This window comes from Mixophyes fleayi, chromosome 2 (assembly GCF_038048845.1).
Source record: "Mixophyes fleayi isolate aMixFle1 chromosome 2, aMixFle1.hap1, whole genome shotgun sequence".
Taxonomy (NCBI): domain Eukaryota; kingdom Metazoa; phylum Chordata; class Amphibia; order Anura; family Limnodynastidae; genus Mixophyes; species Mixophyes fleayi.
The window spans coordinates 314,405,876-314,420,187 of record NC_134403.1 but is presented as its reverse complement, the minus strand read 5'-3'; the positions used below and the strand labels follow the sequence as shown (position 1 = coordinate 314,420,187).

The 14,312-nt window shown below is 41.7% G+C and overlaps 1 long non-coding RNA gene across 2 annotated transcripts; it reads right to left on the bottom strand.

Moving 5' to 3' along the window:
• Window positions 1-3,701: 3,701 nt before the first annotated feature.
• LOC142140446 (uncharacterized) lies at window positions 3,702-13,034 on the bottom strand. Of its 2 annotated transcripts, XR_012688485.1 has the most exons (5): window positions 12,970-13,034; window positions 10,719-10,765; window positions 7,916-8,021; window positions 5,129-5,243; window positions 3,702-4,387 (listed from the first exon to the last, which is right to left on the bottom strand). It is a non-coding gene; the product is annotated as an uncharacterized LOC142140446 (long non-coding RNA). The 2 variants fall into 2 exon arrangements; XR_012688484.1 differs by lacking the exon at window positions 5,129-5,243.
• Window positions 13,035-14,312: the final 1,278 nt, after the last annotated feature.

Here is a 14,312-nt window from a genome sequence, read left to right as displayed (position 1 = left end):
CAACAGACATTCTGAATCATGCAGTTACATAATTATATAATTATCATGCTTATATTAACACCTCACTGAAAGAAATAGGACAGAAGGTGTGCCAAAATGTATTATTATACTTGTTATGCGTAAGTTCATGTAAGTTTAGGTAGTCTAGGAGAATTACTTGTAAAAATGTTCTCAATTAATGAAATTCCAACCTGTTCTTTTTTTCTTCTTAACGAAAGTACAAATAATGTGTCTCCCTCTTTTTAACTAGAGCAGACTTTACTATGGTAGATTTAAGTGGGTCGTGCAGAGTTGGCAACTTCAAAGAGCATTTAAAGTCAAGCATTATAGCTAATTAGGAAGAGTCCCTGTTCCATTTTATATCAGACATCAGACAGCCCTGGATTTTATATGTAAAGTAGAAATGACTTTGCTAATTTAGGGCTATCATCACTATCACTAGGCATTTACACCTGACCTGAAGCTGGTGCAAGTGATATGGGTGAAAATCACTTATCTGTGTCATGCCCAGGCGCGGGCTGGCAAATCTCAGCCCGGGGGGGCGCACAGGCGGCCGCATCACATGACACGTGATGCGGCCGCTTCATTGATGACACGGTCGCATCGCTTGTTTTGTGATGCGGCTGCAGGTAATATTAAAGAAAAATGTGCATCCACGCGGGGCGGGGGGGGGGGGGGGGGCAGAACAGGGGTCAGACTGAGCGGCCCGGGGGACCGATGCCCTCCTGCCCCCCGGCCCAGCGTGTGCAACCTTGGCACGCCCTTACTGTACACTCACTACATGCCTATGCCCTTCCCTCCTCCGTGAAACCATAGGCTGTCGGAAATGTCTTTTAAAATCGAATGTACTTGCATTCAGTGACGTGTAGCCCTTTTCTGAGCATGCGCAGTGCAATTTAACACAAATACGGCACATATCAGCATTTACGCTCCTTAATGAATCAGGTCCTTAAAGTTTTGGGAAATATTAATTTCAGCACATATTATTGCCAGTAATTCTCCAGTGACACACCAAGCCTGGAGAGTTAGAATAGGTGGTAAGGACTGCAGAAAACATGCAGAAAAATAAGAATTCCATTGTGCAGTTGCTAAATACTGAAAAAAATATATTTCCAGGGATAAAAATTCCAAGGACAATTTGCCTCTGGAAATCAGGGACAGTTGGCAACTATGCAACACATTTGACTGTGGATACCTTTTATCTTTAGAAACCAACAATTGTTGCTGAATGACTGCCTTGGGCACAGGTTTCTGAGCAAATAGAAAATTGTATTGTGTATTTTGCTGTGTTTGTTATTTGTGTTTTAAATCATTTGGGTTTTGGGTCTAAATTTGCTGAACCAGTAAATATATTAAAAGAGCCTAGTGGAAGAAGTCACTTGCACACACAGTACATATAAATCGATCTGCAACCAGTAAGGAAATACTATGCTGAATGTCTATATAGCAGCATTTCCTATTTAAGAGCAGTAAGTGTATTTATATACTGGGTAAATAATTTTAGACTGCTAAACTGCCAGAGGGGCATGCAGAACAACAAAGAGATTATGTTTACATTGTCCTTGGTAACCAAATGCTTCATAAGATTTTTTTTCAGTTAATAAATCTTCAGTCTGTCACATTATAGTGTGTTTGTTATTTTTAAAGATTATGATATAAAATAAAGAAGCCACTTATATGGGACTTTTTATTTTTTTACATAAAACAATCCCCTCCCCCCCAACTAGCATAACAGAAGGCTTGAATAAATGCAGCGTGCAGAGCAAGTGTGCCCAGAATGCTGATTGGGCGGCACAGTGGCCCATCCAATCAGCATTCACTAAACACTTGCAATTTATGCTGTTATTCTCTGTACAGTGCAGTATAATTTGTTGATACTATATATATATATATATATATATATGACCTTCTGAGCTGAGGTAAGGCAGACCGGAAGACCGGGTTCCGTCATCGATCAGTCGGCGGAGACATAACAGTTATCAGTGCAACCCGTTTAATCGCATTCTCTTTGCAAAAGTGACATCCTAATGGAAAGAGGACACTGATTAGTGTTAGTCGAATTCCTTTTATGATGAGCGGATAAGTTTGGTGTCGCGGTTGTTTTAGAACATACATTTTATCCATCGTTAAGGAGAATTGGTTGCAGATCATACTCTGGGATTTCTAAGGAGCTACTATACAGATAAGCGGTTTGATTTTATATATCTGGTACGCACACCACTTCTATATATTCTGCACGATTAACTTTTGATTATATTTATCCTGTACTACAGTGATTTTTAGTTACCTGCGGTGCTGATACAGACACCGTCCTGTTCTAACTACTCTGGACTATTTCTGTGTACATTTGTGCTTATATGTTTATATACATTGTATACACCTGAAGGCGCCGCCCTTTACTATCTATATCCTACTATGTCATCGGACTAACCATCCGCTTTTAAGGTTGGCTGCCACACGAACATTGTGGAGGTGTTGCTTTTATCATTATTCATTCATCTATTTATTTATTGCCCTATACACGCATATACAATTCTGTATTTGTGTCATCTTCCATATATTGGGTAAGCGCCATCTGTAGATATCTTGTTTGTTCTCTCCACTATATATATATATATATATATATATATATAAAATAATAATTAATGGTCAATCCAATTGATTATTATGGCATGTTTGATGTTCTAGAAAATTGAGTAGATTGGTGGCTAAGGCATCTAGGCCAGAGTACACCCGCCATAAGCCATGTAAACAGGAGGGGTAAGTGGAAATGGTGCAAACAAAGGGGAACAGGAATACTTAATTTAATTTCATTGCGAGGCATTTCCATCCATAACAGAAAGGGAAGAGATCAGACATATATTATAATCCAGAGGTGCTCAAACTCAGTCCTCAAGGGCTACCAACAGTTCATGTTTTCAGGATTTCTGCGTCAGACATTATTCCACCTATTTCTACAGACAGAAAGCCTGAAAACATGACCTGTTGGTAGCTCTTGATGACTGGGTTTGAGCACCTCTGTTATAACCTGTTTGGAAATACTGAAATCCAAAGAAAATACAATATTACCTAAATGTGTTAATAGAAACAGAACAGCAGTATTAAATATATACCACCAGTATTTCCTTCTCAACCGTTTCCCTGTGAGTGAGCATAAGAAGCTCTGTTGAAGCTTTTGCACTTCAACAGAGCAGTGTGGGACGTGCAAAAGCTTTAGGAGCTTGGAGGAACATCACAGGAAAGTTAACTCCACTTAATATTAGAGTCTATGTTTTTTATGTTGATAATAAAGTAATTAGAAGGTGGACAAGCCTTTAAAGATTTTGTGCACCCTTCTTCCCTGAAAATGTTGATCTTTGCTTTTGACAGCTTTGAAACCAGGTGGGTCATTCATTGCTGTGGAGAGCAGCATATGATTGGTTGTAAACGGCTCACAATTATGCCCTACCTTCTATGCCAATGACTTCCCGCTCCTCGCCTCAAAGCTCTGCCGCCGATCCATCAAAAGCAGAGCTCTGCATTTACAGAGAACGTGTACAATCTGTCTACCTTCTAATAACAAATATCATACTAAATTAATAATTTAAACTATTCTTTTTTTTCTCACTCGATAGAGAAGAAAAAAAGCGCCATAACAGTCATTTAATCTTCTTCTTTTATTAAAGAGAAAAGTGAAAAGTTATTTCAAACAGCATCCCAATGTCTCAGACCACACCCACAAGAAAAATATATAGTTGTATGTTTAACGCTGTGCAAGTATGTGACTTAGCTTAGGGTTTGATGAAACTGCAATGCTGTTTACATAAGGAATGTTTTGAAGAAACAGCTTTTAAAAAAGGAATACAAAAAAAATCAGAAGCTGCTGATGTTTAAATACACTTCTAGTCAGCACTTGTTTGTTTTTTTTTATTATATTTGAGCTAGTGCACCATTCAAAGTGATCCTATTGTTGAGGCTCCCACTGATGTAATTGCAGGAATCTTAACATTCCTCTGAGTCTTGCTGTGAAATTACTGGATACGGTTCCATTATTAAAATATCTGTACCTACAATTCAGGTCTGTTAACCGTTCACTGTCAGAGCACAGTAAAGCAGTGTTGAGACATTTGTAAGAAAGCTTATATCCCTCCTATTCTTGTAATAAGGATTTTGGGGGATTGTAGAACTCCTACAAAGGCCTGGTGCATGTGTGTGGTACAAAAGGTCAAGAACAGCTGCTAAAAGCCACAGGATTGATGCCTCAATTCTTTTGATGTTCATGATATAGCATTATGGTCCATTGAAACTTGCAGTTTGATGCTTTTTCTTTCTTGAATGCAGAGAAACTGCATGACAACCGCATTCTTTTTCTTAGATATTTTCTTTTTGTTTTACCCCTTGTAAAAATCTGTTGAAATATGCACATGGTGTGATTGGACTCTAAAATGCTTATTTAATAACATGACACAGATACCAATGATAACAACCAATCAGATATCAGCTTTTAGCAGTTTAGTTTAGTCAGGCAAATGTAAGCTAATATCTATTTGATTGCTATGGGTTACACTATGTGTTCAGCTTGCACCACTTTCTTAAATAAGTGGCCCTTAACTTGGCCACTCCAAATATTGCTAAAGTGTTAAGGAAGACTATATAGTGGATCACCTCTTCTCATGGTCAATATAATAGAAAAGTCTTTATTTATTTGCCAATTGTAAGTGAACTTGTATTAAATCCAGACACCATTGTTAGTCACAGAGCACACATATAGTATTCGCTAATCGTTGACATTGCAGAAATTGATTATTAGTAACCATTGATTCACTTTGGACAGACTTGATTTCACACATACAAAAAAAACACAAAAAGAAGCAGTTTACTACAAATTAATATTATTTGATGTATTACTTTAGTTTGTTGTTAGATAAAGTAAAGTTGTAAAGAATATGCTTTATTGTCCAAAATCCATTGGCCTGTCATTCTATATTGTACTTGTTTATGTACTAATGATATGGATGAGCTACTTTCCTTTTCTGACATGTTGTTGTGAAGTATTGAAGCACTTTACTTCAGTAGAAAGGGACAGTGTATAGGCCCTGCACTGTAGGGTATTGGGTTGCTCCTTGTGCTGTTGAAGACAAACACTGACCTTTGTAGACTCACTGTGGGGTCAGAGGTCACTTGCAAAGCACTAGCCCCATCATCCTAGCAATGTCAAACGATGGCCATAGCTGAATTCCTGACCCTTGACATCTGCTTGATCCCTATCCCGATTAAGATTAACATGGGGAAAAGGAGAAAAACATTATTTTGTCCCAGGCTGTAGCAATACACAAGAAAGATGGAAGGCAGATATGGTGTATTTTCATGCACACTATAAGAAACGGATATAAACCACTTTATTATTATCATTTATTATAAAGCCCATTATACAGAGTTTCCATCCATCTGTGTTATCTTTATAAGTTGACACTTGCAAGGAAGTGGAGAACAGTTTGCCTGAGGACATTAGCCATGAGGATGCAATAGCCAGTCGTTGCTCATCAACTGAAACAACCAAGGCTTCTCTTTCATCTTCTCCTTGCTTGTTTAGTCAGGATGTTTACAGATAATCTGCACTTGCAGCTCAGTTTCATACATTGCTGATATCACTCACATATACATTATTCCCACTTACTCTATAAGAAGTAGAACATATAGAACTTTGTAAATTAATGTCAGTCAGATAAACACTTGAAGAGGCTGTGCAAACTCCATCTTTGCAGTAACTTTAATGTTTCCTTGTTTACAGGTTTGAGTGGTGGTGTTGACCATAGATAGCAAAAGCAACAATGACTTCAGGAAAAAATAAAACTGTTCTAATTTGGTGATCCTCTTATCTAGGTATACTTCAACTAGATAAACATTTCACTGTGCAACACTTTCAAACTTGGAAATGTTATATTGCAGGTGATTCCACTCTGTTTATTGAGTACACACGATTAGTAAATATTAGTGAATGTTATACAATTCATGTAGGAGAAATTAGCAGCTTCATTGTATGCCATATATAGGAATGAGGTATGTACAGGGCAAGCTTTTTAAAATGTAATATCCATTGCGGGGCCTAGTGGCGGATCCAGGGGGGGTGATCGGGGCGATCGCCCCCCCCTAGCATGGGCTTGCTGCCGACAGCTACACACTGTGCAGGTCCGTTCAGCAGTGACAGTTTGCTGCCCGGCTGCTCTGATTGTGTTTAAAACACAATCAGAGCAGCGGGACAGCACACTGTCACTGCTGAACGGACCTGCACATACTGTGCAGCCGCCGGCAGCCTTAGAAGTCGGAAAGGGGGCGGGGCCTAAATCACCACCCCTACATCGCCCGGGGTATAATAATTTCCTAGATCCGCCCCTGGCTGGGCCCCCCATTAAACTTAAAGTTACTGAGCTGTTCTTTCCCCTTAGCGGAGCACATAGAACTGCACACTAAAGCTGTATTTTCCGGGGTTCCTCTATTTCTGTGAAACGGATCTTGTCTTATGATTTGGTAAAAGTGTTAGCAGACAAATATGTCTGCAAGACTGGAATGTGACGCTGGACACCAATAGAAAGGCACAAGCTCTATGTTGGAGCCCTGGGAACAAAATTGTTTAAGCTCCACTAAGGGGAAGGAGCAGCTCAGTTTATTTAAAAATATAATAAAAAAAAAGGTCAGAAGAGAGGCATTAAGACTGGAGCATTGTTGCTCAAATGTGGGGCCTACACAGACTTGTAAGGGTATATTAGACTGGAAATTACTTATTTTAAAATTGATTAGGACACAGGTGCTAGCACCTACCTCTGGGATTCCATAGCTTATCATATTCAGTTTAAGACTGTTTTGCTATAGTGCTACAGCCAAAACTACAGGATGCAATTTACACTTATATCAGGGGCAAACGCAGGATTTGTAGAGGGGGGTTTCCACACCACGCCACCAGTGGGCGTGACCAGCACGCATGGGGGCATGGCTATAATATTAGACAGTGCTTGGCTGCTCTCCAACTCTTCCTATCTCTAAAATATACATGGGCAATGCTGTATGCACTACCGTTAGGTGCACGCACCTTTTCAAGCAGAACTGTATGAAGTGGGGGCAGGGTCCAGTCACCTCAATTATACAGTGCCCCAGGCTTGGAGGGGGGTTTTCCAGGCACTAGGACATTGGTCCCGGTCCAAATGCTTGCAAAAAGGGGGCATGGTCACACCACTTGGTATGGAAATTTGACTATTTTACTTCTTGAAAGTAAAAGATGTTTTTTATATTATTTAAAATGAGGGAACTATTGGACAGGTCAAAAAAGGTGGTGAAATCTATAGCAACCATTCAGATATCTTTTTCAGCACCTTTTGGATAGTTTCCTCTGTATCTACTTTCATAAATGTCCCACAATGCAGTTTAGGTTTAGTTACTTGTGTACCTTGAAATCTAACGTGTGCATTTTTTTAAATAAGAGCTAATTTTTGTTGCTTTTTGGATGCATTGGTTTATACTCTTTGTAGGGTTGCCGTTTAGCCACTGAAAATGAACTTCCATCGTCATGTTAATAGGGCATAAACATTAAAGATATAGGAGGACAGTTATGAAAAGGTGATAAACCCATGCAGACCAACATTCCTGTGCATAGAATCAAAACATTGACCATGACCCCAAATTAGGCAAGTCATGCACTGTCCCTTTCAATCCACGCCCCTATTTTATGGTACTCATATCCCAAATAGCTAAGCCAGTGGTTTGCAAACTGTGCGCCGCGGCTCTCTGGTGTGTCAGGGCGATCACACAGGGGTGCCAGGGTCAGCGGTAAGCGGGATAAGCAAGACAGGGAGGTGCGAAGCCTGAGAGGCGCTCCTCTCCGCCTGCCATCACTAGCTTTTCCACCACCCAGCTACAACAAAAATAACAACAAAAAACTTACCAGTAAAGGAACGCCGGCGCCCAAAACCCTCCTCCCTTCACACAGACTGTCGGGCGTGACATCATCACGCCCTACATTTTCACAGACGAGCGGCGCAGTGAGAAGCCTGAACTTGAAGAAAACAAGACAGAAGAAAAAGAGAAGAGAACAGAAGATAAAAGGCCAAGTAAAAGGTAAGTAAAGGAATAGAGGGGCAGCACTGGGATGAAAGGGGAGTGTGATAAAGGCACAGTGTAAAAAAAGGGAAACTGAGATAGGGGCACAGTGTGAAGTTAAAGGAGCGCAGTGTGATGACAAAGGGGCACAGTGTGATGGTGAAGGGGCACAGTGTGATGATGAAGAGTCACAGTGTGATGAAGAGGCACAGTGTGGTGAAGAGGCACAGTATGATGATGAAGAGGCACAGTGTGATGATGAAGAGGCACAGTGTGATGATGAAGAGGCACAGTGTTATGGTGAAGGGGCACAGTCTGATGATGAAGAGGCATAGTTTGATGGTGAAGGGGCACAGTGTGATGATGAAGAGTCACAGTGTGATGAAGGGGCACAGTGTGATGATGAAGAGGCACAGTGTTATGGCGAAGGGGCACAGTGTGATGATAAAGAGGCATAGTGTGATGATGAAGGGGCACAGTTTGATGGTGAAGGGGCACAGTGTGATGATGAAGAGTCACAGTGTGATGAAGGGGCACAGTTTGATGATGAAGAGGCACAGTGTGATGGTGAAGGGGCACAGTGTGATGGTGAAGAGGCACAGTGTGATGATGAAGGGGCACAGTGTTATGGGGAAGGGACACAGTGTTATGATGAAGGGGCACAGTGTGATGATGAAGAGGCATAATGTGATGATGAAGGGGCACAGTGTGATGATGAAGAGGCACAGTGTTATGGGGAAGGGACACAGTGTTATGGGGAAGGGACACAGTGTGATGATGAAGGGGCACAGTGTGATGATGAAGAGGCACAGTGTGATGATGAAGGGGCACAGTGTGATGATGAAGGGGCACAGTGTTATGGGGAAGGGACACAGTGTTATGGGGAAGGGACACAGTGTGATGATGAAGGGGCACAGTGTGATGATGAAGAGGCACAGTGTGATGATGAAGGGGCACAGTGTTATGGGGAAGAGACACAGTGTGATGATGAAGGGGCACAGTGTTATGGGGAAGGGACACAGTGTTATGGTGAAGGGACACAGTGTGATGATGAAGGGGCACAGTGTGATGATGAAGAGGCACAGTGTGATGATGAAGGGGCACAGTGTTATGGGGAAGAGACACAGTGTGATGATGAAGGGGCACAGTGTTATGGTGAAGGGACACAGTGTGATGGTGAAGGGTTTATATAAAAATATAAATCTTTTTTTGTTCTTTTACTTAGATACACTTTAATAAAAAAATATTATCACTATAGTGCCACAAAATACAATACAACAGATCTCATGTTGGAGAATTATTGCTAAAATAATAAAATACTATTACATGCAATTAAGTTGCCTTACACAGGGTCATAGTAAATACAGAAAAAATAATCACTTAATTTGTGATTAAGTGAAATAAAAAAATCTCATTACAGCAAACTGAAACCGTGCACATCAAAAAGACATACAGCAGCATGAGAATTATATATCGTATGATTTAACTTTAATTAAGTTTAAGCATAAATTACTTTTTGGGTGTAGTTGCCCTTTGATTAACATAACATGCAGCAAGGTGATAATTACCCCTTAGAAACATTACAGAAACATGTTTTCACATTAGATCACAGCAACAGATATAACTACCCATATAGCTCATATGCTTCAGCTCTTTGTTCATTAGGGGTGGATTAGGAACTTAAAGTGGCCCTGGAAAAAAATCTGAAATTGGCGTCATATAGGTGCGACCAAAACAAACGTAGATGGGGGTCATCACAAGGTAGCTACACTGGTGGTAAGTGGGGCCAATACCTGAAATGGTCATAACATAGGAGCATTATGGCTGAGGATAACTTTTTGAAACAAGAAAAAGACCTATTGATTTATTAAAGGGCTTTTAGTGCATGTACAAGCTTCAGTGAGGAATCCCATCATCATCATCATCATTTATTTATTTATATAAATTTATATATATCCCAGACCAGCAGTGGCTCAAAACCCCATTAGTGGGTGCATGACCACCATGAACTGGCATGTGAAGTAGATCTGGGGTGACACAAGATCCCCCCCGCCCCAAAAGAGTTAGCTTAAAAATCACAGACTAAGGGGTAAATGTATCATACCCCGGTTTTTTCATCTCGCGGGAGATCGGCATCTTCGCAGCTAAAATTTAAAGGGGCGATGGCTTGTAAAGGCAAACTTGCGTTTACAAGCCATCGCCCCTTTAAATTTTAGCTGCGAAGATGCCGATCTCCCGCGAGATGAAAAAACTGGGGTATGATACATTTACCCCTAAGAGTCCTTATTACAAATAATAAAAAAAAAACAAAACACCCTTGTTCTCCACTTTATTTCTCTCCTAGATCCAGGTAAGGGGGTCTTCTTCTTGCTTGCAGGCTTGCAATCCAATGGCTTAAAAAAACACACACACATTGGTGGCGAGAGGACTGCTGCTTCCAGCTTAAAGCCTGTCATTTTTACCCAACAGATTGGCTTTGCTTTCGTTGGCCAGAGCATAGAAAGACCCTCTGATTGGTCAGAAGCAGCTATCCTAACGTGGGGTTCAGCTGCAAGGATGTATGTTGTACTTTGTTCATACAATGACACTTCTCTCACAATATATGGTATAATAAAAGAACAGTACACAAAACAAATATGTTTGAATACCTGCTGTAACTTGGCATTGCATGCTGAAACTCGTCAGTTAGTTGACCCTAGGGAAACAAGTAGACAAGAAATGGGTTTTCCTATAGCCTAAAAGGACTATCAACGGTATAATAGCAATTGAAGTAGCAGATTTAGCTTCTGCTACTTGTCCCAGCTTTGTCCTGTTTACTACAATGTGTAGCAAAATATATATATATATATATATATATATATATATATATATTTTATTTTTTTTATTGCAGTACCGTGTCAGCCAGAAAAATCTATGTGATGTTGAATACTTTTGTGACAAAAAAGACAAAAGTATTATAGGAGTGATATCTTTATTGGCTAACCAAAAGAATTTTTTATATTTGCTAGCATTCAGAGCACAGAGGCCCCTTCATCAGGCAAGTTTGCAAATTAATCTGTTTGCTACAGTGGTTCAGGTCATGCATGAGGGGTACAGCAGGGGTGACTTACACATACTATTATACCTCCCTATTCCTTCTCCAGAAAAAGGACATGGTATCATCATCAAATGCTTATGCATTATGAAAAGATGAGGTTCAATTCCTCCGTTCCACAAAGCTCTACAGCACCATATATGGAGGTGGTACATATATAGCCACACAAGCAAGCAAAATTATACCCAACCTGATTTCTTCTTGTTCCATTTTTTTTTATAATTTGCCTTGTCTGGCACTATATAAAGTATGCAATTAGAAGGGCTGTGTAAATGACATGAACTTTCTACATTACCTAACTTTTGGGATAGTTTGGGATAATTATTATTATTATCATCATCATTATTTATTTACCATGTGCTGCAAAACTCTGCCATGTCTTCGGCATAGCAAGCCATACATAAAATAAATCATACTGTTCATAAAAACAAATCACATGTATGTTCTCCCCGTGTTTGTGTGAGTTTCCTCTGGTACTCCGGTTTCCTTGCATACTCCAAAAACATACTAGTAGGTTAATTGGCTGCTATCTAAAATTACCCTACTCTGTATGTCTGTCTGTCTGTGTGTGTTAGGCAATTTAGAATGTAGGCTCCAATGGGGCAGGGACTGATCTGAGTGAGTTCTCTGTACAGCGCTGCGGAATTAGTGTTCCTCAGGGGCAAACGCAGGATTTGTAGAGGGGGGTTTCCACACCATGCCACCAGTGGGCATGACAAGCATGCATGGGGACGTGGCTATAATTTTAGACAGTGCTTGGCTGCTCTCCAACTCTTCCTATCCCCATAATATACATGGGCAATACTGCGTGCACTACTGTTAGGTGCACGCAGCTCTCCCTTTTCAAGCAGAGCAAGGTGAAGCTGGGGCAGGGTCCAGCCACCTCAGTTATACAGTGCCCCAGGCTTGGAGGGGGGTTTCCATGCACTAGAAAACCCCCCTCGGTTTGCCTATTTCGCTATATATTAATAAATGATGATGATAGAAAAACAGAAGAAGTACATCTGAGGTCGACAAAGAAGATGCAGAATTGAGGCAAAGAGCTCTGCTTCTGAAAAAATCCAGAGAGAGGGCAATGGTGAGTCAATAGAAGCTAGTGTGATTCAATGTGAAGGTTTGGAAGGTCGCTTGTAGGAAGTAATTTCAGGTGGGATAGGATAGACTCTAGGGGTAAATTCAATTCCCCCCGAAGTACCGCCAGGTTAAAACTATTACCATTATTACGGTAGTTTTAACCCGGCTTTCTGCTTGCAGCTCAGGGATTGGACAGTTAGAGGAGAGGGAACTTTTTCTTTCATTGTTTATTTTTTTGTTATTCTTTTTCAATCAAAGCAGTAGGAGAAATGGTGGTATGGCATACCACAGTATACTGGCTGACTTTGACGACTGGTCTCTCCACAATCTCTGCAAAGTGTTCGAAACTGGGCACTAGGGGTCCCTCAGTCCTGCTGACCCTTTCACTGCAGGCTCCAGGAACCAGCAACTTATCAGCAGCTACATCTCCAAAGACATCTCCTGGCTCTCGGCTCAGAGGCCATGCAATGAACACACCATCTCAGAGCCAATTTCATCTTTGTCCTGATCATCCTGAAAGCCCAACACAAAGAGAGTATCCAGCATTAGCTGGAACTCCACATCGGTAAGCTGGAACTCCTCATCGGTAAGCTGCTGGGGGAAAATCAGCACATTCGGAGAGTTTCTGGCAGTGGGAAAGAAAAGAGCAGACTCCAGAGCTCCGGGATGTGCGTCCCTCTAATGAGAACCTGTGGTGCTGGTTGAGGCAGTGTGGGTGTCACAAAACGTACCTGCTCCACACCTGTGTGGCTGATTCCTCTGTCTCTGTGAAGAGGTCAGCACTTCCTGGTTCAGGTGGTCACATGATCGTGGCTGGGCGGCGGCATATTCAAATCTGCAAAGTATATAAAGCCCACTCTCATACTGCAGCAGTGTCAGACAGTGGCAGAACTATCATTGGTGCAGTGCATCGGGGGCTATGGAGATAATAGGTCCTTCTGCATGGCAGGTGCAGAGGATGGGGGGCCCTGGTTCCCTCCTCCCTGCACCGAGGCTCACAGCTCACTAGTTCCGCCTCTGGTGTCAGAGCAATATGTTTTCCTTCCAGTCTGACTCTTTGCTGCAGAAGCTGAGCATACCTGTGCTTCTCTCTTGGCTTGTCTCTCTGCCTGTTAACCCCTTGTGTACCAGTCCCACTCTATTTCGGATCCTGAATTTGTACTGCACTACTGCCTGTGTAACAGATCCTGGCTTGTTATTGGACTTCCCTTCTGCATACTGATTTTGTACCTCGCTAACGCCAGTGTACCAGTCCTAGGCTAGCTGACCTGCTTTCGAATTTCCCTTTCTCTCTGCTGTGTTACGCATAGTGGTTGATCAGCGAGCTGCAATCTGCATGTTCCCCACTGCAAAAGTCCATCCCGCCTTGCAGGATGAATCTTTGCTCTTGGTGAAGATCGGGGGACCCGTTAGTCTCCGCGCTTCTGTTTGGCCAGCGCTAAACCAGTCCAACACATGTATCCATCCACAAGACTCTCCTCCTGAGGCAATTGTTACAGTGGGCTGCATGAGTTTCACCTGATCCTCTCCTGGAGGAGGCTCACACGCTGTATGCTGGGGTGAGGTACCGGTTGGCTGCAGGCTCTCCAGGCTCTGTGCTAAACTCATGTTCCTGCCAGGAATATACTGGAGGGGGATCTTGGGGGCCCACTGATTATGCTCTTAGGCTCGCTCTCAGCTGCCCTGGAAATCCTGTGGGCCCAAGCTCTGGACTAGATCTTGGACAGCACCCTTGGAGTTATGGTTCCAATATCACAACTGGACTCCAGCTGTCAGTGGTATCTCATGCTTCATGGATTCTTTATTTGGCCCTGGGTTCTTGTCTCTCCTTTGGTGTCTCCTTATTTATTACTATTATTTATTGTATTATTATTGCAAATGGTAATTATATAATTCTAATAAAATAAAATATGACTAGCTAGGGCAGAGCCGTAACTTAGAATTCTAGTGCCCTGGGCCAGAAAGACAAATGCCGCCCCACTAGCCCTCGATTTTAACCAAATTAACCTAAAATATTCCCAAATTGCGCCCCCCTTCAGCGTTGCGCTCTGGGTGGTCGCCCCTGTCGCACAGC